Raw genomic sequence first — 25,538 nt, forward strand, 5'->3', positions numbered from 1 at the left:
TATTTAGAAGCAATAAGGAACATTCAGTGGTGTTTACCTAACCTTGTAGTTCCTCTAGTCAAATTCATTCATTCCATTCAGTTATTCAAAGCTGCTGTTAAAAAGTTCTAAAGATTTTTTTTGACATTTAAGAACTTTTTATGTACAATTCATACCATTTCAAATGAATCAAATGTGCATATAAAATGGTTAAGGTAGGTTCAGTTTTAAAGGAAGTTTTCAGTTAAATGTCTGGGTTTTGCCTGAATGATGACAAATAATGTCTGATTGAGCAATTCACTCTTCAATCTATTGATTTGGTAATAAATAAAGTAGAAATAACAAACAGTCTAAAAGCACTTGAGTATTAACGGATGAAGTTACACTAAAGAATAAAATGGTATGAAAACTAGAAATCAGCTTTCCAAGGAGGGAAAAAGACTGAAATTAGAGCAACCAAGTGAAAATTAAGAACATATCTATCTAGTCCCCGTCCTGGGGAATTCCCTGGTGGTCCAGTGGTTAGGACTCGGTGCTTTCACTGCCGTGACCCTGGGTTCAATTCCTGGTCAGGGAAGTAATAAGATTCCACAAGCCAAGTGGTGCAGCTGAAAAAAAAAAAACCCATAAAATAACATACCAACAATATTCCAATTGACATGTCTTCATTAGATTATTTTTAACATTTTCTCTTTTTTAAATACATAGTAGTCTGGAAACCTAAGTCAGGCTTCCAGTATATTATTATCAGGAAACCCAGAAAGTTCCAACACTGTAACATATTTTCTTTAGATGATGATATATCATATTTCAAGGATGCATAGACGGAATCCAATAATGCTTCAAATTCATAAAACCATAAAAACAGGTTTCATTTAAAATTAAATGAGAAGATAATATGCAAAGATACACAAAATCTTTATTAAATGACCACATAGTAATCTAATATAACACTTCCTGATACAAGAAAAGGGATTATGAACTAGTTCATAGTATATTAAAAAATTTCCAAAGTAAAACAAAATTTGCAAACAAAATATGTTGACACACATTGCCATTTCCTTTTATGACCAATTCCCCTCTATCTGGACATCCACCTTTCATATACCTATTGTCCTGTGCCGTTTCCTGCATCACGTTCTTCCTCCTGGATGGGGACGCATTCCCTACAAGGTCTCTTCAAAACTATACCACCACCACAAAATTCCTTTTGTTACCAAGCTCTGATCTCAGCTGGCTCTCCTGGAAAATGGCAATAAGGTAAATACACAGTAAGGTGGTTTCAAGGGATGACAGGCCTTTTATGACCTGATTATGTACGTTATGTAGATGGCTACTTCCCCACACCAAAAGTGAGTCATTCCTAATTCTTATTGTCTTCTATATAGTCAATAGAGCTAGTTATCTAGAAGAGAGAGAGAGACAGAGAGAGAGAGAAATACATACAGATTTATTTTTAGGTTAAGAGCAAACATCCTAAGATATCTAAAAATTCCATTATGTGTCAGGGAAATATAACTGAAAGAGGGTGGTGGTTCAAGGCATTAAAAAGTGTCTGTACTGACTGGGTTTTATATAGGGTAGCCCAGAACTGATGGTGATACCCAAGCAAAATGCAGGGGTACCAAATACCTATTAAAATAGATTGTAAACAAAAATGAAGCACAGATTAGATCTGAACAAATTCTTTTCTACTTAAGACAATGACCCCCAACTTAGAGACCACTAGCCTCTACCAGTTTTCAAGTGATGACAAGTAGTCCTCAAATTCATATACACACCCAGCCAATAGACTAAATAAAACACATGCTTCTCAACCATAGGGATGACTATTCCTCAAATGTAAATAGTTCATGATGTGATTAATAAAATCCAAATACATTCAAAGAAAGTATTGAATTCATAATTAGCTTGTCATTAAGTATTTTCTCAGCTAATATACAATAAATATTCAACTACTCGTATGACTGAGTCCTTGAAATTTTGGGCTTTATAAAAAGTATCTTCATGTCAACAAAAGGGTTGAGAATGGCTAACCTAAGGTTCTATACTAAACTCTCCAGACGAAGTTAGATGTACCCGGGTTCCAGTGCCTCCGTATGTACAACATACATAAGCTGATCTCCCTACTTCCTTCCACAGTGATGAATATAACCAAAATACAAGCACGGCACTAAGTTTCAGTGATGTGCAAAAAAAACGGATTTTCCTCTGGAGTAATAAATTTGAAGTAACAAAAGGAAAATAAACAAATATATACATGTGACTAAAATCCATACAAAAATATATTAATTTATCAGATCCCCTCCATAGATAATCTGCACAGAGTACACTGAAATGTTCTCTTAGCATGAATTGACTATGATCTTATCAGCTAAATGAGCCCACAGGGCTGCTTCACACCTGCTTTCCCAATATCACTCTGTAAAGAGCTCCAAGCTCATTAGCCAAGTGGACCTTCTTTAAAAACAGCAAGAATAACATATGAAGAGCAAAGAATAGATATGAACTCATCAGCAAATCTAAGGCAGGTTGATTGCCTGGTCCTCCTTGAATTTGGGGATCTTCTTAAACTCACTTTGCTTGAAGAAAAGCTGGGCCAGGATGTGGTCTGCTGTGGCCTGGAGATAATCGTCCATGTCAAGGGTTTGCAACTGACAGTGGAAACAAAAAGAAGATGTATCAGCACCAAATTACTCAGGTTCCTACAAAGATCTTACAGCCATCAAGGCATTTTCAAGACTGTAGGTATAGCTGTGTAACATTAGGAGCTATGAAATCCTGCGAACGGTCCCCTTGTACACTTGTCTTCTCTTGCCATGGGGAGCTCACCATTTCGACTCTGGGAATAAGGAAAGTCTGACTGATAGCTAGAGATGCTGAGGCATCTGAAGCTTTCTTTATTTTTTTTTTTATTTTTTTGCGGTACGCGGGCCTCTCACTGTTGTGGCCTCTCCCATTGCGGAGCACAGGCTCCGGACGCGTAGGCTCAGCGGCCATGGCTCACGGGCCCAGCTGCTCCGCAGCATGTGGGATCTTCCCAGACCGGGACACGAACCCGTGTCCCCTGCATCGGCAGGCGGACCCGCAACCACTGCGCCACCAGGGAAGCCCTGAAGCTTTCTTTAGAAGGGACCTCCATTCCACTGGGAGGTAGTTCTCTTTAAAGAGGGAGCAGGACCTTTTGTCTACTTGTAAGCAGGGACTAGTGGCAAAAGGGCCCCTCAGAGCTCCATGCCCACAGGCACCTGATGGAGGCTACCTGGCTGCCAGGTAAGTAGTCCTCCTCCTGCACAGCCAGAGACAGTAGTTCATCTCTGCCTAACTGGCCTGCTGTCCAGTTGGCTGGCTCTGACTCTGTCTGTCCCTGTGCCCTCTCTCTATCACGATCTTACTGTCCTTTCTGCACCCCTCCCCCTTGACACTACCTCTCTTTCTCAGCCAGTCTCTCAATTTCTGCATGTATGTGGGTCTCTCTGTGTTTCTGTCTCTCTCTGTGTCTGTGTGTGACTCTGAGCTTATCTGTCTCTGAATCTCTCTCCTAACTCTTTGTGTGTGTGTCTCTAGGTATGTCTGCCTTTCCCTGCCCCTCTGTGTATAGGTCTGTCTGTGTCTGGGTATGTGTGTATCTGTGTGTCTCTCCTTCTGTGTCTGTCTCTTTATGGGTCTCTGTTCCTCTCTGTGTCTATGTCTGTATGTCTCCTTCTATTTGTGTATCTGTGTTGTTTCTCTCTTTTTCTCTGTGTTTGTGTCATTCTCTTTGTAGATCTCTGTCTGTCTCTCTCTCTCTCTCTGTATGTCTCTATCTCTGTGTGTCTCTGGGCATGCATGTCTCTCTCTGTGTCCCTATGTCTCATTCTGTGTTTCTTTCTAGGCATGTGTTTCTGTCTCTCAGCCTCTCTCTTATTCTTCCTCCTTCCTCTTCCTTCCTTCATACCCCTATGCAAAATAAATCCCCGTTAGAAACACCCCTAATACCCCTTCTAATGGGTTAGTTGGGGTTATGCTCCCTCAAGATGCATATCAGACATTCCTGGCGGTGGGGGTAGATGTAAAAAAATTCCTTCTACCCAAAATTCTGATTCATTTTTTCCTTCCCTGCTGTGGATCACTCCCTTAAATTGCTTCTTTTCATTAAAAAAAAAAAAAAAAGAAACCCTCTAATTAAAGATTTATATTCTTTAATTCTTAACTTGTATTTAATAATTTTCAATTGTTATTTTTAGCCTTCTTTTCATATTTTTAAGTTTTAATTTGTTGGTATTAGCCTTTCACGTCACACTAGTCTTTAATTTTTAAAATTTTTAAAATTCCGTTTTCTTGATCTTAATTTTTTTAATTTCAAAAATTTTTAAATTTAAAAAATTTTTTAAATTCCCTTTTCTTGATCTTAATTTTTTTAACTCTAACTTGCTGTTTTAATGAGTTTTTCCCTTCTTTTCCTATTTATATTTGATTGGATTTCATTTTGCTTCATGATTTGTTCTTATAACAGCTGCAGAGAATGATGACCAAGGGGGTGGCAGTAGTGGTGAGCCCCACACCAAAAGCAGGGGACACTGGAATCCTCTTCCCCCGAGAGTCTACAGCTAGCTTTCCATTGCATCTCCTCCTCACAGAGCTCTTCACAAACCTCATCCCAGGCAACCCCAGGAAGGTTTAGAGACCCAGAGAAGCAGATGCTGGAATTTTCCAGTGTCCCTCAAAGAAGGAAAGTGTCATCATGGGAAATAAGCACCACTGAGCAGGATGGCGTAGGTTCTGTAGATGATATTGCTGAATTCATGCTGTGCTCTCCCCCGGAGATCTTGTTGGGTCTCCATGTAGGAAGAACCATGGCCAAGAGGAATGTCTGTTCCCGGATTTGCCCCAGGAATACCCAGACTCATAATTCTCACCCAGTCTCAGCAGGGAACCTAGTCCTAAGGACTGTTCAAAAATCTAAATTCCACTGTTTATTCTCGTTTTTCAAACACATTATTCATCTAATTAAGGAACACTGGGGTGAATTTTTAAAAGCAAACAACTATGTAATAAAATAAACAATTCCTCTTAATGTATGTTTTATACTGCAGATCATGATATATCAGATTTGCTTAAAACAAAGAATGATGGGAAGGAATGCTACTCCTTCTTGGTAGCACTGCTCAATCATACTAAATGTTACTTCACGTCTCCTAAAGTTTCTTTTCGTAAACAAGAGACTCTTCTTTTCCTCTCTCTGCCAAGTAAATTCCAGAAGAATAAACTAGCCATGCTCACTTCAGCTTCTCCCTCTCTGTCTGGGAACTGGCAAAGCTTCAAAAATCATGCTCTGCTTCTCTACGATGTAAGGTAGTACAAGGGCCCACCTCAATGTCGGAAGGCCAGCCCAATTCTGGAGATAGATATTGGGAAACCCACTTGCCCACAGATATTAATCATATTCTCTTAAATACCTGCTTGATTAGTAATAGAAATGATTTCCTGGATCTCTATATACTGCTCTTTGGTCTTTTTTCTCAGCTGGTTGAGAATTGGGGGAATTAAGAGGGAATGTGATGTATTGGATCTCTTTATAACTGAATGAAAAGATTATATGATTCTTCTCTTCACACATTTGTTCAGCCAGTTCAATCATTTATTCAACACACATATACTGAGGGCCCCCTATGATGCAGATATATTGCTTAGCAGAGTATTCTGCACATCACTGGCACTCAGCAATCTCTTTTGAACTGGCTTATTCTCACCTGGTCTCCAGTGCTGAAGGCAAGAACGAGAAGCAATTCCTTATCGCATGTACTCTTAATGTAAAAATATCACATCTCCAATGTGAACGCTGAACGCTATGGTACACTGAGCATTGATAATGCCCACCTAAGGCGGGGAAAAAACTATGCTGAGAGCTTTCCTGGTGGCGCAGTGGTTGAGAGTCCGCCTGCCGATGCAGGGGACACGGGTTCGTGCCCCAGTCTGGGAAGATCCCACATGCCGCAGAGCGGCTAGGCCCGTAAGCCATGGCCGCTGAGTCTGTGCGTCCGGAGCCTGTGCTCCGCAATGGGAGAGGCCACAACAGTGAGAGGCCCGCGTATCGCAAAAAAAAAAAAAAAAAACCTATGCCGAAGCTAAGCAAATAAAATCAAATATTCATTAAGGCTAAGTATTCATAGTGAAGAACAGATGGATAAAAGCATATGGTTATAAAGGGACTTCGCAGAGAGGGTAAATAGCAGAAAAGAGGCAATCCTGCACATTAACTCTCCTGTTTCTGAGACAAAATCCCACAAAAATTAAAAGATGCTCTATTTAAAGTAAATGTCCCTCAAAATGCATTAGTGAATTCAGTAGTGTAGAACATCATGCAAAAAGAGCATTAATCACCATGTTCTAATTAAGGGTTATCAGTGACATTCCCTAATTAGGCAGAGGACTTAAATTGCAGTGTTTTACCACCTCTACGCCCGCCTTTCTACTTGCTTGGGAAAATTCAGCCTTCTGGGAGAGCAGCATCCTAACGGTCTTTTAAAAAAGAGTTCGAGACTAAATGTGCACACAAACGCACACAGATGAGCACAAAGCACACCAAAAATAAAATCCGATCCTTGAAATTAAATTTGTGGAAGATGACAATGCCCTTTTCCAATTTATTAAAGCTTTCACTTCTAAAAACATAAAACTTTTGCTATGGGTGACATAAAAGGTGAATTTCAGTCTGTTCTGATTCTTTCTGTCAAGACTGATTCAGGTACAAGCTAGAGAAGCCCATTTTACCTGTAGACCTCCCCAGGAGCCCTGTAGTAACATGGTACTTTGTGTGGTTTTTCCGAAGAATCAAAGGGGGTGATGTTAATAACTTCACCAAGATGACAAGTATGCGTCAGAAGGATCCTGGATAAATGGGGATATATGGCCACCCTGCTGGCGCTCCACATCTCCCCACCCCCCCACTCATCTTACACTGAGAGGCAAACAGTCAATTTCACAGTCCCCAAAGTAGAGCACATTAAATGCTTGCATTACCTGAGAATGCAAAACTCTGAACATGTAAGCAGGTATTCCAGCCCCTCACCATCAGTGATAAACCTCTTTATCAGTTCTGAAATGTTCTTAGCCCCTTCTCATGCTAAGAGCAAACTTGGAAGTTACCTAGCAGGACCTGCGTGGTATCCTCTGTGGAAATGGCCCAGAAAGCCATTGGCACAGAGTCCTATTATGTTACCAACAACTGAACCGAAACAAAGAAATACCTCCTGTTTGCTTCTTTCTGCACTGAAAAGGAAAGTTCAAAAAAAACCTGTTCACAGAGGAATTACCTTTGCACATCCACTTATTACATATCCCATTTCATTTGCATTAAAATGAAAATGTGGCTGTCTTAATCCATTGTTATGAATCTTGAGTGTACTCAAAGTGAGGGCATTTTTGTGCTTGAGAAAGAAAAAGAAAAATGAAATCCAGTTATTTAGCCAACATTCAACTCAGCAACTTAACACTTCATATAATCATAATAATAACTAATATTTATGAAGCCCTCACTGAGAACATGCAATTTTTTATGTTCTTTACATTTATTATGTCACTTGTCCTTTATAATAATCTTATAAGGTTGCCACCAACCTTATGAGATGAAATTAAATTCTAGGTTGGTTGAGTATACTAGGGTCACCCAGTGGCAGAACTGGGATTTGAATCAGGGAATTTGATGCCACAGCTGTGCTCTTAGTCATTAAGCAATACAGCCAGTTGAGCATTTAAAACAAATGAAAATGAAAAGAGAAATGAAAAGAGAAATCTCACGAGCATCCAGTCTCTTTGTTAATGTAACCACCCACGCCAAGAAGTTAAGCTCCCAAATTCACAATGAGGCCTCAATCAATAGTTTGCATTGATCAAATCAACCAGTGTTTGACTAGCTCTTTCCTTTGTCTAGAAAAATGATGAATCCAATCTAAATCTCATATTTCATCCATTTTAATAATAATTAAATAATAATAATTAAATAAATAATATTTTAATAATTTCAAAACATTTTTCTCAATTACCTGATTCAGGAATTCACTAAAAATTTTTTCATTGTTGCTTAGTTCACTTCTGTTTTTCCAATATTGTGCCAATTGTATTATTCCTCCTGGAAACTGATATTCTTTTGAACCTGAATCAGATGAAGTTTAAAAAACAAAATAAGATAAAACTACTTCAAAATGGCACTACAAAAGGAGTGTCAAATGCAGTTCTAGTAAGGTACATAGCCCTTCTATAGTCACAGAAAGTTTATGTGGTAGGAATTGCCAATACCACATCCTATGTTCCCCCAAGATATTGATCTGATACTGTCAGATACTATCCTAACTTCCCAAACTCTCTTGAAATTTCTAACATAGAGTGACCTCTTTAAGACAGACATTCAAGTCAGGGGACCTGGCTGGAAAACGTGAGAGTCATCCTAAATACCAATCCCTACCTCACCCCTCAATCCGTCAACGAAGCCCTGTCAGTCCTGCGTCTCTAAATTCTCTGCTTCTCAGCAATTCTTTCCCTCTCACATAGTGCAGGCCACCATCATCCCCTACTGGAGGGACTGCAGGAGCCCCCTGACTCATCACCCTGCCTCTCACCTGGGCACTTCCAATTATTCTCCACAATCCAGCTGGATTGGTCATCACTTCAAAAAACAAAACTAACACCAACTCAAAAAGATATATGCACCCCATGTTCATCGCAGCATTATTTACAATAGCCAAGATACGGAAACAACCTAAGTGCCCAAGCTCACAGATACAGAGAACAGAGTGGTAGCTGCCAGTGGTGGGGGTGGGGGTGGGTGAAATGGTTGAAGGAAGTCAAGAGACACAAACTTCCAGTTACAAAATAAACACATCATGGGCATGTAATGTGGAGCAAGGCGGCTATAGTTAGTAATACTGTATTGCATACTTTAAAGTTGCTAAGATCTTGTAAGTTCCCATGACAAGGAAAAACTCTGTAACTATGTAGAGTGACGGATGTTAACTAGACTTATTGTGGTGATCATTTCACAATATATACAAACATTGAATCATTGTGTTGTATACCTGAAACTAACATAGTGTTGTATGTCAATTATACCTCAATAAAATAAAATAATTAAAAACCGCATTGTGTCACTCTCCTATTTAAAGCCCCTTAATTGCTACATGATTGGCCTCTCCTCTCTCATAAGCCTCTTCTCCTACAGCATCCCCCAGCCCCAGCACAACCCCCTCACACTCTGAATTTTTTTTCCACATTCTCTTTTGTTTCCAGGCCTTTTCTCACATTTCCTACTCTGTTGAGAAATGTGTCTTTTCAAACTTCTCTTGACTGTGACCCACTGTAAAAAACACATTACATCTCAATCCAATACACCTATATAATCATATATATAAATACTTAACTAAAAAGGCTTCACAAAATAACACACTATACCCTTCAGGTCATACAATTATCTCCACACAAGGCTATCTGGAGACTGTGAGTAATCAGCATTGACAACCAGTTCTGCCAAGCTGGGAGGAAGACTGACCCCCTCATCCTCTTTTTGCTTATGGAATGTTCTAATGAAACTAATTCCACCTTCAGGCTGAAACACGTAAGAGACCATATAAGGTATTTGTGAAACATTCTACAAATTTTAACAATAGAAGGGGCGGTAGCTGAGGATAGGGCAGCATTGGCACCAGTGAGGTTTTCAGTGGCCCAGTCAAAAGAGCTGACCTCGATTAGCCTAAGACTTGTGATCTTTATGAAAATCTTCCAAGCATTCAACGTATGGGCATTAGTATTTTATGGTCAATATAAACGCCTGCAAAAATATACACTGGTTCCCATGCTTACCAACACTCTCACTAATGACTCATTTCTTCTACTTCTCCCTATAACATTAGAGCAGGATCTGCTGCAAGATAAATCTCAAAATCTTATTATTTAGATTCCTAAATTTACCACAAAACCCCTTCCAGGTACCACTCACGGGCCATCACCAATTCTGATCACCCATTTGCACTGTCAGCATCCACATCTGACCCTCTATACCCAGCATTATCAGCAATCCCTCCAGTGACAGTATAACTACTGAAAGAGATCAGAAAGAGAAAAGCAGCCGTTCCTCAGGAAAACTGTGGGAACCTCTGCATTAGATTAGGAAAACACAATTACAGTATCTGTAGCGAAGTTATCCCTGGATGAGCAAATGGCTTTTCAGAGATGAAAATTATAGTAATTTTTATTAACTATATCGTAACCTTTCTACCAATTCACTATACAGTAGCTCCTACAGCAGGCCTCCGTAAGGGAAAATAAAGAGCAATTCAACTTCAATGCTCTTGAGCCCATTACCCCAATGTCACTTTGTTGACTGCTACCTTAGAAACCCGAATATTCGTGCCCTCTTTGTACCCTCATGGGATTTGCTCTCAGCAGTGGTACAGACCTCAAGTGACCTGGAAGCAATGCCCTCAGGTATAGAAAAAATTACATCATCAGCTTCCAGGGTTTGAAGTTCATGATGTATAGAAAAGAAGAGCAAGAAAAGCAGTCTTCACTCCCCACATTCTCTATCCAGTGTACTGTGTTTTTAGGGAAGAAGTTCACTTGGCCAGCTGTAACACTGTACGTGGTAACGACAGCACCATCAACCGCCCCAATCCACGCTGTCCCCTGAAACATAAACGGAAGAGCTCATCCAACACTACTTTAGAGCAATGCTCCTCAACCTTTTTTCACTACCTCCCTTCTAAGGTACCATGTTAGACTTTTTTTTCTAATCACCACCCTATGAAATGTTAATGCTACAGAGGTACTACAGATCTGTATACTGTATACACATACTGCTCATTTACTACATGTACATCTATGCTTCATACATAAAAAGAGTAATATTTTTACCCTGCTAACAACCAGTTTTTGCCCCCTTTTGGGCAATACCACCCCCACTGAGCATTCAGAGCTCTAAGTTCATGCTAGTTTGATAGTCTGAAAAGACTGCAGGCACATGTGTACGCACATGCATGTGTGTGCTTGCGTGTGTTTGTGTGTGTATGCATACAGAGGCATATGTATTTTCCAGATAAGAAAAAGTCTGCATATAATTTTGATAATAATAATAGTAATAACATAGTGCTTTACTGTGTGTCCAGGTATTCTTCTAAGAAGGGTTTACTCTCATATAGATAAAGCTCTAATCTCTCTTCTTGCTGTAAATTCTAAAATCAAGTGAATTGTCCAAGTATAAAAAAGGAGTTTTATTAACAACAACAGAAATATGTCACACACAAAAAACTGGCTGATCTATTAATAAGATCATCAGGGTAAGACCAAACTCTGAAAGTTCTATGAGAGCTTAGTCACTTCAGCTTCCCCAGGGTCTGGAATACAGAAGCCATAAATACATTTCAGAATTAATGACTTATTTGAAATTCAAGTAAGCACACTAATTTCACTTCCAAAGAATTCTTAAAGGTCTAAACCACAAAAGGGCATCCAACCGGCTGATCTCAGAGACTCCAGGCTGAACGTCAGCAAACCAGTTTGTTATTACAGGCACTGCTTTATTCCTTAGAGGGAAGCTGTAGTTTCTTTGATCATTAGATCAAGCTACCAGTTTTAGCTTTGGCTCAACGGACAGAACAGTGGGGATTTCCCTGGTGGCACAGTGGTTAAGAATCCGCCTGCCAATGCAGGGGACACGGGTTCGATCCCCGGTCCAGGAAGATCCCACAGGCCACAGAACAACTAAGCCCGTGCACCACAACTACTGAGCCTGTGCTCTAGAGCCCAAGAGCCACAACTACTGAAGCCCGTGCGCCTAGAGCCCATGCTCCGCAACAAGAGAAGCCACCATTATGAGAAGCCCGCGCACCACAACAAAGAGTAGCCCCTGCTCGCCGCAACTAGAGAAAGCCCGCGCACAGCAACGAAGATCCAACACAGCCAAAAATAAATAAATAAAATTAATTAATTAATTTATTTATATATAAAAAAAGATGGAACAGTGATCTTAGCTTAACAATGTATGAAAAATGATTTCATACTGAAGAAAGAAGTTCAAAGTGATGCCAAGAATAATTAAAACAAACAGGTTAATGCTTCAAGGCACTGATAACTAATCTAATTGAGTACACAGCCAAAGCCTGGATGTGGTCTACCACTTATTTAAGTAGGTTTTGCAACAACCTAAATTATAGCCTGAGGACACACAGAACAAATGCTTAAGGGCAGAACGTGGGCAAACTGGTGATACCTGTACAAGATAGCCGTGTTCGGAGGCCATTGCTTTTTATTCTCAGGGTCCCCAGAGTCATCTGTGAGCTCTGACTGTTCAAGCTGCTACCAAAGGCGTCTTCTTCAATGCTGAGATAGTCTTCGGCATTGTTCCTGTACCAGGCCCACTGGATTGTACCACCGGGGAACTCAAACACCTGAAAAGCCATAAGCAAATCATCAGCATGGAGGCCACCTCCTGAGGAACGTGAGGCCACCATGGCCTATGGGGTAAGCGGGAAGCACAAGGGAAAAGGCAAGGTGGTGTGGCGAGTACTGGAGCTCCCAAAAGGAAGAGAAAGAATAGGTCTGCAAGACTCCGGGAGACAACGTGGTACATGTAGTGCTATCAGTCTCTGTTTGACATAAAAAAGAACACCTGTCTTGGCAAGAGAACAGGGCTGTCCTGCACTTCTGCCCTCCAGCCAAACATAGAACTATCTACTAAAGAAAAATTCTGCCTGGAGCCAATAACCACCCAACTTTCCCCCTTCTCTATCCCTCACTTCCTTTCCTCCAAACAGCCCGCAGCTGCTTCCTTCCAATGAAGAGAGAACAAAGCTTAGAAAACAAGCAATGGAAACTTTGTTCTGGAATCACCATTTATAATAGATGATTCTTTTTCCTAATACGTGTGATCCATACGTTGGATTTAGGTAAATGATTAAGAAACTTGAATTTTGGATCAACACCCTTTTGCACCATGGGAATTGCTGTTTGCAGAGGCTGGGCTCCAGGTTCTGAATGGGGCTGAGAGTTGTTAACATAAACCAAGGAGAGAATCAGGACTCCAGATGCAGTGGTAATGGTGCAGCCAAGAGACACACCAGGAAAATGCTCGTCAGTGACCACTGCCTCTTCTTTTCCCAGGAGAAATTATGAAGCCATTATTCTCTACTCTTGATGCATGAGAAATATTGCCTCCTTTCTCAATTTGGTTTATTTTCCTTTATTTAAAAAAATGCATTTGTGGGATAAACATACTGAGTAAAATACTACATGTGGGGCTTCCCTGGTGGCACAGTGGTTGAGAGTCTGCCTGCTAATGCAGGGGACACGGGTTCGAGCCCTGGTCTGGGAGGATCCCGCATGCCGCAGAGCGACTAGGCCCATGAGCCACAAGTACTGAGGCTGCAAGTCTGGAGCCTGTGCTCCCCAACAAGAGAGGCCGCGATAGTGAGAGGCCCGCGCACCGCGATGAAGAGTGGCTCCCACTTGCCACAACTAGAGAAAGCCCTCGCACAGAAACGAAGACCCAACACAGCAAAAATAAATTAATTAATTAATTTTAAAAAAAGAATAAGGTCTTTGAATGCAGAGAATGTGCTTTAAAAAAAATACTACATGTGTAAATAAATACACACATACGTACACTCACAGTATGGTCAGGCCCCATAAGACGGCTGCTCTCTTGCTCCCTGTACACCCCCTGCCCCACTTCCCAGCCCTGCCTCATGCTTACTTATGCACATGACTGCCTTCCCTCCTAGGTGGAAAGTTTAATCAGTAACCACCTGCCTGATCGCTGGCCCCCACAGCCACCTCCGCTAACCATTGTTCTAGCCCTGGGACCAGACCAGCTCCAGTATGTTCAGTCATCAACAGGAAACCAGGCACTTGCGTTGGTTGCTAACCCAGAGAGCTGTGCGGAGATGTGTTCCACAGTTCCCCTGGCAACCAAGGAGCCCTTTTGATGTCATGCCCCCTATAATTGATAGCCTCTTCCTCCCCTATGCAGGGAAGATTGCTGTCTTGTCCTGCCTGCCTGCCTGTACATGGTGGGTGTCACTCCAGGACCTCGGCCTCTGACTTGTAAGATTCCGTGTCCGGTGAATCATTGATGTCTCTGCCGCTGACTCAGGCTCTCTCTTCAGTCTAGCAGCTGGGCAAGTGCAAGGACTGCAGGCTGCGGGGCACAGCCCCACACTCACACACACCCCGTATACCCAGATGACATCCAAATAAACAAGGATAAAAATAAAAATACAAGGAGCTGGGGCACAGAATAATACTAGAAAATTAAGTACCCAGCTAAGTTTGTATATGAAATGCATTCCAAGTCAGTCAGTTAACCCCTATTTACCAGTTTCTTCACCTGAAAATCAAAGAGGTTATAAGTAGTATTTTCTAAGAACTTTTTGGTTCCAGAATGTACAAATGCATTTACATGTACAGCTACATGCATGGGAACAAGCAACATATCAGTAGTCAATGGGCCTGACAGGTCTCTGTCTCACTCTCCCCCTCCCTCCTTCATTAAATAGCTTCATTAAATTCCCTTCCTCCTGTGTATTACCTAAATGAGCTTCCAAGTCACCAGCCATCTCCAAGTCACAATATTTCCATGTATTTCTATGTTACTATTTCCTGGTTTCATATCACAAATATATGCTATAAACAGCAGTATTATTTCTGAGTTACAATCCACATTACTGAAAGCTGCCAAGAAAACACACACCCTAACCTTTGGACCAATTTGCCCTCACTCCTCTGACCGCTAAAATGACCTTTATAAGCAATGATGTCCAGGACTCCTTTTCCACTGGTCTTTCTCCCTGAGCAAGCAAATCTGATAACTAATAATTCTAACAGACATTCTTACTTTAACATTCTTAAATATTCAAAAGAACACAAATAACAAATGTTGGTGAGGATGTGGAGAAAAGGGAAGGTTGGTGGGAATGTAAACTGGTACAGCCACTGTGGAAGTATGGAGGTTTCTCAAAAAAACTAGAGATATAACTGCCATATGACCTGGCAATTCTACTCCTAGTTACATAATAATAATTAAAAAAAACACTTATTCAAAGAGGTACATGCACCCCAGTGTTCACAGCAGCATTATTTACAATTTCCAAGATATGGAAGTGTCCATCAACAGATGAATGGATAAAGAAGAGGTGGTATATGTACAATGGAATACTACTCAACCATAAAAAGGAATAAAATTTTGCCATTTGTAGCAACATGGTTGAACTTGGAGGGCATTATTGCTAAGTGAAATAAGTCTGACAAAGACAAATACTGTATGATATCACTTATATGTAGAATCTAAAAAATACAACAAACTAGTCAATATAACAAAAAAGAAGCAGACTCACAGACATAGAGAACAAACTAGTGGTTACCAGTGTGGGGGGGGGAGGGGCAAGGTAGGGTGGGGCAGTGGGAGGTACAAACTATTGGGTGTAAGATAGACTACAAGGATGTACTGTACAATACGGAGAATATAGCCAATATTTTGTAATAACAAAATGGAGAGTAATCTTTAAAAACTGTATAAAAATTTTAAAAATTATCAATTCTTAAATGGTACATTTTGTATAACATAATCATTTACCAACATATTCAATTTAACATTGTATAAGGGTAATATTTGAACAATAAACAACTCATTAATGCCATGAACAACAATTCATAGAAAGCTGGGCCATTAAATAGCTACAGGAGTTAAGAGTTTATGAGAGACGGCAAGTCAGGAGATATTCAGAGCAGGAGATGCTACCTTTCTGAAGAAGGTCACTTGAAGAGAGCTGGTCTAAAGAGGGACTGTTTCCTGAGCTCTGCATAAAGGTTATGGGGGGAACTAATCTCAAGACTTAAGTCCCCATTTACATTCTTACCATTCTGGATATGGTATTCATCTTCCCCCCAGACACAATATTCTGCTTTGCATGTTCATGCATTTCAAATGCTAAGTTGTCCATTGGCATAGATGGGCAAGCAATTCACTGAAAAAGAAAAACGGGGGAGGGATGTAGCTTTAGCAAATGGAGAGATCCCTGAGAGGAGAAGAATGATAATTCTTAAGGAAGGAAGTGCTTATATAGAGCTGAAAGTTAAGGAAATGAAACAAGGAAGTTGTTTCTTAAACAATAATCTCAGTTGGAAAAAAAAAAAACCGTTGAAAGCATTGCCAAATTAGAGACCAACAAAACACTTCTTTTGGTCCCCAACTCTTTGCTCACTGATGGCACATACACAGATAATAACAACAATAGCTAACTAACATTTATTTCCTCCCTTCAACAAAGTACCAGGCACAGTACTAAGTGCTTTCCACACATCATGGGATTTAATTCTTACAGCAATCCTGTCAGGTACTATGATGATTATTCCCATTTTGTAAATTAGGAACCTGAGGCATGAAGAGGTGTGATACCTGCCCGAAATCACACAACTAGTTTTAGTGTAGAAGCAAAGCACCCTTTATCAAAAGATTCTTCCATGGCATTGGTTCTCTGCAGAGTTTGATGGTGGGTGCTCAGTCTAGCATAACATTTTATCACCCAAATCAGTCCTGCCTCTAGATAATGTGACTGATTTTTCTATGTGGTTTACTTATTAGATAATTTTGTTACCTGAAGGTTAAATCTTCATTTAAAATTCATCTTGCATCAGCTTTCCTGGTGATGAGCTGTGGCCTGAGTAAGCTAAACACTACTACTGTAATCCACAAAACAGTCACCCATCCTCTTTTCCTTTCTATCTTCCTACCTTTATTCCTTCCATAAACATGGTTGAATGCCTACTCTATTCCGGGCTGTATACCACTCCAAACATTACGAAGCCTTTTATTACCTTATAATCTAGTAGGAGAAATGGAAAAGTAAGCAAATAATTTCCCCCAAAAATGTGCTGTGTTCTGATAGAAGTATGTACAAGATCTTGTGAGCACAGAAAGAATAATTGTGTTTGAGATAGGAAGAAAAGGCAAGCCCTCTCTGAAACCATAATTTTGAGCTAAGTCTTCGAGTCCCAACACTGTTTCACTTGGTAGACACACTTAGTCAGTTACATTCTATTTCATATTTCTGACTTGTCTGTAAGTAGTTTAGTAACAGACCATGTGGTAAAAATATAGATTCTATCTGGGTCAGGCAGCTCAAGCTCTGACAAGGCTGAAGGTTAATCTATGCTCAAGTGATGGGGAGTGACTTTGTGGCTTTCCTAACATATCTCATCAAATCTAAGATGCATCAGTGACTCATATCAATTTAGCCTTTTCTCACAAAGACCTGGAATTTAAATGTATGGCATTGATTTTTGAGGTAATAAAATATTCAAAATAATTTATCTGTGGAGCCAGCAAGGTGATTTTCTCATCACGCTATCAGAGTACCATAAAACATATTTTTCCTATTAAATTTTCCTTGTGCATTTGTTAGAATGAATTCTACATTTTAACATCTCTAAAAATGGGATGTGCTTTACAATGAGTGGTCTGTAAGACTCAATGGAAATATAGGTGGTGTGGTCACACCAGTATATACTAGATGAATATCAGTCCTGCCAGTGGCTATAACCAGGGCAGAAGTTTATCGTGTGTGATTAAGAGTGAAAATTTTAGAGCCAGACCACCAAGGTTTGAATCCTAATTCTGCCACTTATTAGCTGTGTGACCTGGGGCAAGGTATTTAACCTCCCTGTGCCTCAAGTTCTTTATCTTTACAATGGGGCTAACAATGTTGCCCTCATAAAGGTGCTAGAGGACTCAACTAGTTAATATAAGTAAAGCACTTAGCACGGTGCCCATACATAGTAAATGTCCAATGAATGTCAGGCTTTTCCTTTTTAATAAGCACAAGTAGACTCACTACTTTAATAACACCCTTATCTTAATATGGTAGAAGGACATCTGAATTCATAAACCACCTATTATCCCTCCTAGTAAGTCAAATTACTACATCCTCACCCATTACCTTGAATCATTTATAGAACTGTCCTTATTTTGCAAATTAGAAAATCGGAATAAAAGACCTGCTTATATAAAGATAACAGAATTGTAACTAAAACCCAGGTTTTCTTATTGCCATTACAGTGAACTTCCTATCTAGACCATATCTAAGTACTACTGGCAATATATTTCTTATCTTTTAACCCCTTCATCTTCTTCTAACCCACCCTTTCACCATTTAACATCATTTAAACCATGGTCACTTTAGTTTCCAAAATGGGCAGTGCTGGTGGGAAGGCAGAAGTCCTTAATATCTATGTAAGATATTCATCAGATACCCACCAAAAATATATTTTTTAATGAAAGAAACAGAAAATCACCATTAGATTATCATAATAATAATTGCTTCAAGCAAGATCCCTTGGTGGGTGCTTTTAACTTTTTAGTAATTTTATTACTGGTTGAAAGGTTAAGCAGAAAACAGAATATATGCATATTGTTTCTGTTAGAAAACCTGAGCCAACAGGATTCTTCCTTTATGCCATGCTGGCATAGAAGAAAAGGCAGTGCTTCTTTGTTTCAATAAGAACATTTCCCCAGCGGGCCCCCATCTCCAAGTTATCTGCCTTCTATGATTCAGGTAGAAAAAGCTAATAAGATAAAGTTGGCAATTATTTGATTACTTCCTTTGAAATGTCTACCAGTAACAAGACTGATCAATGCTCTTATTATGCAAATGTGTCTTATCTATTGCCAACTTTCAGATGACCAGACACTGGAGACTGTTACAGTATCATAGAAGATATAGACCCTTGTCTCAAAGACAATAATGTAATGATTCACACCAGTAACAAATATACAAGGAAAATTAAACAAGAAAAAAACTATGTTTTATAGTACCCCGGTAACAAGATGAGGAAATCCCCTTACTGGTCCCACAGATAAAACTTAATTTATTTTAAATATTTTGTCACCTCAAAATCAATGCCATACATTTAATTTTCAGACATTTGTGGGAAAAGACTCAATACATGTTCCCACTGCTGCCATAGTCCACCATTACCCACTGCAGAATGTTCTCAGGAAGAACTCTAACACTAAGAGGTGTTATGTGGGTATGGGCTCCTAAAATAAGTGTCAGAGAAGGGAAAGAGCTGGGAAGGAGCTCTGAACTTGTGAAGAAAATGAAAATATTCTATTCACGCAGCTCTACATGACAATCTGATCTTGGACAAGTTCCTTAACCTTGCTAAGTCAGTTTTCCTCATGTGTATAAAATTAAGGCTAGATTAAATAACCCTTAGACTGTCTAGCTCTACTCACTTGAATTAGAGATATAATTATTTGGGGAAATAACACTGCTGGATTCCCAACACTCCCATTTTTTTCAAGATTTCATTGACATAATAATTCAAGATATTCAACATTCCAGGTTTTGTTTGTTCCCCAATATAAGTGCTTCATAGGTAATTTTTAGTGCCAATCCAACAGCATTTTAGAACAGAAGGCTATTGAGTGGTGATATGAACAACAAAATCAGCTGAGTGCAACTCCAGAGAACTGTTACAGCTCATGTGCATTCATTCAACAAATATTGACTGTAATGGTTTATATCAGTGATATATCTGTTTAGAAGGGCATAGTTAACTTCTCCAAGAAGCAGACAACAGATAAATCATGAGAGATAACAATGATCTTAAGTTAGTTAGTATGAGCAACACTCTATTGCTCCAATGCAAAAGAAACACAGAAACATTATACCTAGTGACTAATAACAATTGTAATAATGTAATAGTTAACATTTATCGAGGCTTCCTTTATGATCTATTTTACTGTCCCATTAAATGCTCATGACAATCCTCTGATGTAGGTACTATCAATAGCCCCATTTTACAAATGAGAAAGACAAAGTGTAGAGAAGTTAACTAAACCAGGGTCATATAGTTAGCATGTGGTAGAGCCTCGAACACAGACAGGTCTGACTCCAGAGTCCCCACTTAGCCCTTGGAAACAAACAAAGAAACACCCAACATTTCTTGTCACACACAACCTTTGTTTTCTGAAATATATGTAACTATGAAGATATCTTGGTCAGCATTTAAGGATGAAAACATACAATGTAACAGAGGCTGTCAATTTCTTTTTGTCTCCAGACACTGACACTTGCAACACATTATCCCTCATCACAACCCAGTGATGGAATTGAGGAAGAAATACCACCCAGCTAATCCTGATATACCCACCCTGAGAACTCCACAGTATACATACTCATATCTGTATTCAAAAGCAACACTACATATGGCTCCACCTAAATCTTGCTTGTGGCTCCAAAAGATTTTTAAATAAAATGTATATTCAAAGATTTTTGCCACATCTCTCATGCAAGACTCATGTTAAAAAAATTTCATCATACTTCAATAGCAGCTTACAATAAAGAAAACTGAATTAATTAAAAAAATTTAAATGATATATCTGTTTATAAATTACAGGTATATTTCTACATAGATACTGCAGTAAACTAGGGAAGAGAACAATGAGTAAGATGAGTAATCCAGGGAGAGCAGATAGTGAACCCAAATCAGGAAGGACTGAGACATAGTCACATATAACTGGAAGGAAGAAGGTTCAACAATTAATCAAGCTAGCAGAAGTATAACAGGGCTTCCCTGGTGGCGCAGTGGTTAAGAATCCGCCTGCCAATGCAGAGGACATGGGTTCGAGCCCTGGTCCGGGAAGATCCCACATGCCGTGGAGCAGCTTAAGCCCGTGTGCCACAATTGCTAAGCCTGTGCTCTAGAGCTGGCGAGCCACAATTCCTGAAGCCCGGGCGCCTAGAGCCCGTGCTCTGCAACAAGAGAAGCCACCGCAATGAGGAGCCTGCGCACCGCAACGAAGAGTAGCCCCTGCTCACCGCAACTAGAGAAAGCCCGCGTCCAGCAACAAAGACCCAATGCAGCCAAAAATAACGTTTTTAAAAATGTTATTTTAAAAAGTACAACTTTATTAAAAGGATGACTACTTCTACTAGACTGTTTATAAACTAGTTCCTGTACTACCAGTGGTTGCTCACTTTTTTTTAAACATCTTTATTGAAGTATAATTGTTTTCCAATGGTGTGTTCGTTTCTGCTGCATAACAAAGTGAATCAGCTATACATATACATACATCCCCATATCTCCTCCCTCTTGCATCTCTCCCCAACCCTCCCTGTCCCACCCCTCTGGTGGTCACAAAGAACCAAGCTGATCTCCCTGTGCTATGCAGCTGCTTCCCACTAGCTAGCTATTTTACATTTGGTAGTATATGTCAATGCCACTCTCTCACTTCGTCCTAGCTTACCCTTCCCCCTCCCCATGTCCTCAGGTCCATTCTCTATGTCTGCGTCTTTATTCCTGTCCTGCCCTGGTTGCTCACTTTTAAAGCCAGTAGTGAAATTAGTCATCTCTAATTTCACCCCTTATCTCAACTCTGCCAACATTAAAAGCATTCCTAACTTGCCCTCTTTTTATTCGAGGTCAGAAAATGTGGTGGTTGTTTTTTTTTAAATTTTATTTATTTATTTTTGGCTGCGTTGGGTCGTTTCTGCACGCAGGCTTTCTCTAGTTGCGGTGAGAGGGGCTTATTCTTTGCTGCAGTGCACGGGCTTCTCATTGCTGTGGCTTCTCTTGTTGTGGAGCACGGGCTCTAGGCACATGGGCTTCAGTAGTTGTGGCTTGCAGGCTCTAGAGCACAGGCTCAGTAGTTGTGGTGCACAGGCTTCGTTGCTCCATGGCAATGTGGGATCTTCCCAGACCAGGGCTTGAAGCTGTGTCCCCTGCATTGGTAGGGGAGTCTTAACCACTGTGCCACCAGGGAAGCCCAGAATATGTGGTTCTTAGACAAGATACTGTTTAAAGTACTGAACCAAAGCCCTCATTTGTGTCATTCTTGCCAAGTGAGGCCTTCCAACAGTCAGAAAGGCCCCTGCTACACAGGTAATGCTAAGAGTTTGTACTTTCCCACTTGAACCTGAGACTATGGGTCAGAGAATGCTATAAAAACTCCGTGCTATAAAATCTAAACATTTCTAGATCTTAGAACTGGGATACAGAGACATCAGCTCCTACTTTTACAATTCAGAACTCTACAAAGATGACTCAAAGGGGAGTCCCCCTTCTATCCCTACTAGACAACAGAGGATTCCTACCCTTCCAATCATCCTGGCAGATGTCCCCTCTACTCCTCACCCCTCACCTCTATACCTTACTCATCCTTTCATACTTGGGGGCTCCTCTTTGTGACCATGGCTAAGTAGAGACCTGACACTGAACCCCTCAAATTTGACATTCTACTGTATACAGAAAGCAAGTCACATGCAAACCAGGATACAGATGTTGTAACATCCCCTTGTAAAGTTACTTTGTAGGCATGGTCACCAGCTAGGAATCTGAAACTTCTATTAATCCATGAAAAAACTAACCAAAGCAGGGTCTGTTAGTTCAAAATAGTGATGCTATCAAAGTTCGTATTTCACCTCGTTGTCCCTTTCTGTTTTTACTCGTTCCCCACCTCACACCTTCTCTTTTCTCCTACTAGAAGTGAGAGTGTTGGGGAGGCTATGGCCACTGGCTTAGTCTACCAGCTAAACTTGCTTTAATCCTATGTGCGGTGAAGAGGTCTAAAGGATAAGTAACAAGTGTACTTCCCTTGAACCTCCACTCCCAACTCATGATGTCAAGCCTATACCTTGCTGAAGACCCAAAGCAAAGTATTCTTCCAAGGGCCACCACTTTACAATGGCAAAGGCATTGCCTAGGCTCAAACACCCTCCCATTATGTGAGTGTGGGGATGGTAACTAGGAGAGACGGAGCACAAAGGACATCAGTGGTCTAACAGGAACCCTGGGCTGAAGCATCCTGAAGAGGAAGAAGAGAATTGGGGTCCTAATCATAATGCTTACAGTCTAAAGAATGTATGTGGCCTACAGAATGGAGAGAGATGTTTCTTTCTCCTCAAAACAAAAGAGTTATACCTTGGTGTGGGAAGAGAGGGAGATAAGAACATTTCTTAATATATTCCAGCACAGTTTTCAAGAGTTGTAACTGGTGAATGCATGCCAGGGGCTGAGCTCAAAGCCTCCCCCCACCTAGGTGTACTAACATTATTAGCTGCTAGTGTTTACTGAAATCACGTGAGAAGCATTACCATTTAATTCTTGAAACAAAACTGCCAAGTACCTACTACAAACGGAAGGGAAAATTTAAATAAAGCCTCAGGCAAGATCAAGGAGCTTGTTTACAACAAAGAGCTAATAAATGGTGGAATCATAAAACAAATCTGCCCGATATTAAAGCACTGGTTTCTTCCACTAACAACACACAACATACCCTTCCAACTCAGTAATTTTGTATCAGACCTTTTTAATGATTCAAGTCTTTGCACGTCTTACTCTCTGCCTAGAGCAAACAACCTTCCATCCAATTTCTTTGATGGCAAATTTGTTCATTTTGGAGATCAGCTCAAGCAGTCCCTCCTGATCGAACTCATTCCTGATTCTTCCGGCCACTTAGCTGCTCCATCGCCTGTGCCTTAATAGCAGCTGCTCCATCTTCATTTCTCTGAAACAGTACTTACCTGGGGTAGTGTAACTGTATACACTTATATATTTCCATCGAGTTCCTCACGATAGCCATACTTTGTCATCATCTCTCCCACCCTTACACTCCTCTCTCCTCCTTCCACCGCCACGCAGAGCCAAATAAATGAATGCTAAATGGAATAATAAATTATCAAAGAACAATATGTAGAGCCTTTATGATCTACTCTATGCATCTTGGACATCTGATGCCACATTTCTTAAAAAATGAAAACAACTCACCAAAATAGAGATAAATAGGAGGTGATGAATGTATTAACAAGATGGAGGAATCTTTCACAACATGTGTATATCAAATCATCACGACATACACTTTAAATATCTTACAATTTTGTCAATTACACCTCAACAAAGCTGGGAAAGAATTAGCTATGGGTGGCAATAAGAAAAAATACAGTTGATGGATGTTAACTAGACTTATATACAAATATCAACTATACAAATATTGAATCATTATGTTGTATACCTGAAACTAATATATGTCAATCATATATCACTACGAAAAATAAAGTGCATACTCTAGAGTTTTGCTGTTAAGTAGGGTTCTGGATCATTTGTATAATATAGACATTTAAACAACACAGGGAAAGCTAGACAGCATTCAAAAAAAAGTGAGACAATAATGAACATAAAACTTTGTCCAAAAAAATAATTTAGAAACTAGAAACAGCTTGAAAGATGGAAGTAGCATTATTTTTGTTGGTTCCAATATTAGGAAGACCAAAATGTGAGATTGTCTTGAAAGGCAAAATTAAGAGTAATATGTGGAAGACACAGAAAAAATCATGGCTTAATGGAAGCAATATACTACAAAACAAAGCATTCCAATTGCAGGAAACGCTCAATTTCCAAAAACACTCAAAAGTTATGTGGCACCTTGATGAAACACAATTGAAGGAACGCAATCTACTCCCCTGATATTCTGATCTTCTTTCATATAATTCCAGAATATTTACAATAGTCCCAGATTTCTAGTTCAGATCCGTTTTCTTTTACAAAATTATCAAATTCATTAGATTTTGAAAATATTGGCCCAAGGTTTCTTACTGGGCCTGTTTTCCAAATGACCTGACATTTTTGCTATTTTACCTTTATTCCAGGTTCTTGGCTTGGACAGGCTACATAGTATATTGCAAAACAGGGAGGTCAGAGTTGGACAGGTGAAGCATTTTTTAAATTTCCCTTATGATGTTTTCTCCCACCAAAACCTTTCTAGAACCTGACAAGTTTCCATGCCAGTCATCAATTTATAGTCTCTCAGCTCCAAATTCACCCTGACGGGGCTCACCTGCTGCTTTCTGGCAGCTCCACCATCAGTAAACAAGGTGGGTATAAAGACACCAGGTAGTTCTCTGCCCCAGTCACAGTCCCAGAATGTATGGTTCTCCTTGGCGACCTCACAGACCTGGCCCAGGCTGGTGATCACCTTCCCAACTTTCCCAATACAAACCCCTTACGCTCCAGGTGTCCAGCCAGCATTGTCCAGCATGCAGAAAGAATCCCCACTCCCTCTCCAGGCCCACACCCAGACACCACCTGCAGCTTCCCTGAACCTTGGAGAATGGCTTCCTGCTTGCCTAGTAACTGAAAACCGACTCTGGTCTGGACAAACCAGTAAACTGTGCCATCAAGTGACTGCAGCTACAAGCTCTGACCCCAACTCTTACCCCCTTCTTAAAAGGTTGTCCTTCCTTGAGCACTCTCCCTTATCTCTGGGGTACCATATAGAGCTCTCTTATATATCTCTTTTGTCACAATTTAAAACTTTTTTTCCCCCTGTGGAACCCGGGAGAGAGGGAGGCAGCCAGGTCCAGGGAAACACCACTTCTTCAGCTGCTGCAAATGCTGAACTCCTGGGAGTCTGACCAGTTTAAAACTTTTTTTTATATTAAGCTTCTCTTGTTTACAATCACTGTGTGGTTTCTGTTTCTAGATTGGACCCAGACTGATAGTTTCCCATCAAGCCAGGCTCAAAGAAGCAACACAAT

At 40.2% G+C, this 25,538-nt stretch overlaps 1 pseudogene; it reads right to left on the reverse strand.

Annotated features, from left to right (window-relative positions):
• Nucleotides 1-566: 566 nt before the first annotated feature.
• Nucleotides 567-15,944, reverse strand: LOC117200024 (uncharacterized; annotated as a pseudogene).
• Between the last annotated feature and the right edge of the window lie 9,594 nt (nt 15,945-25,538).

The sequence above is a fragment of the Orcinus orca genome, chromosome 15, assembly GCF_937001465.1.
Source record: "Orcinus orca chromosome 15, mOrcOrc1.1, whole genome shotgun sequence".
In the NCBI taxonomy this organism is placed as follows: domain Eukaryota; kingdom Metazoa; phylum Chordata; class Mammalia; order Artiodactyla; family Delphinidae; genus Orcinus; species Orcinus orca.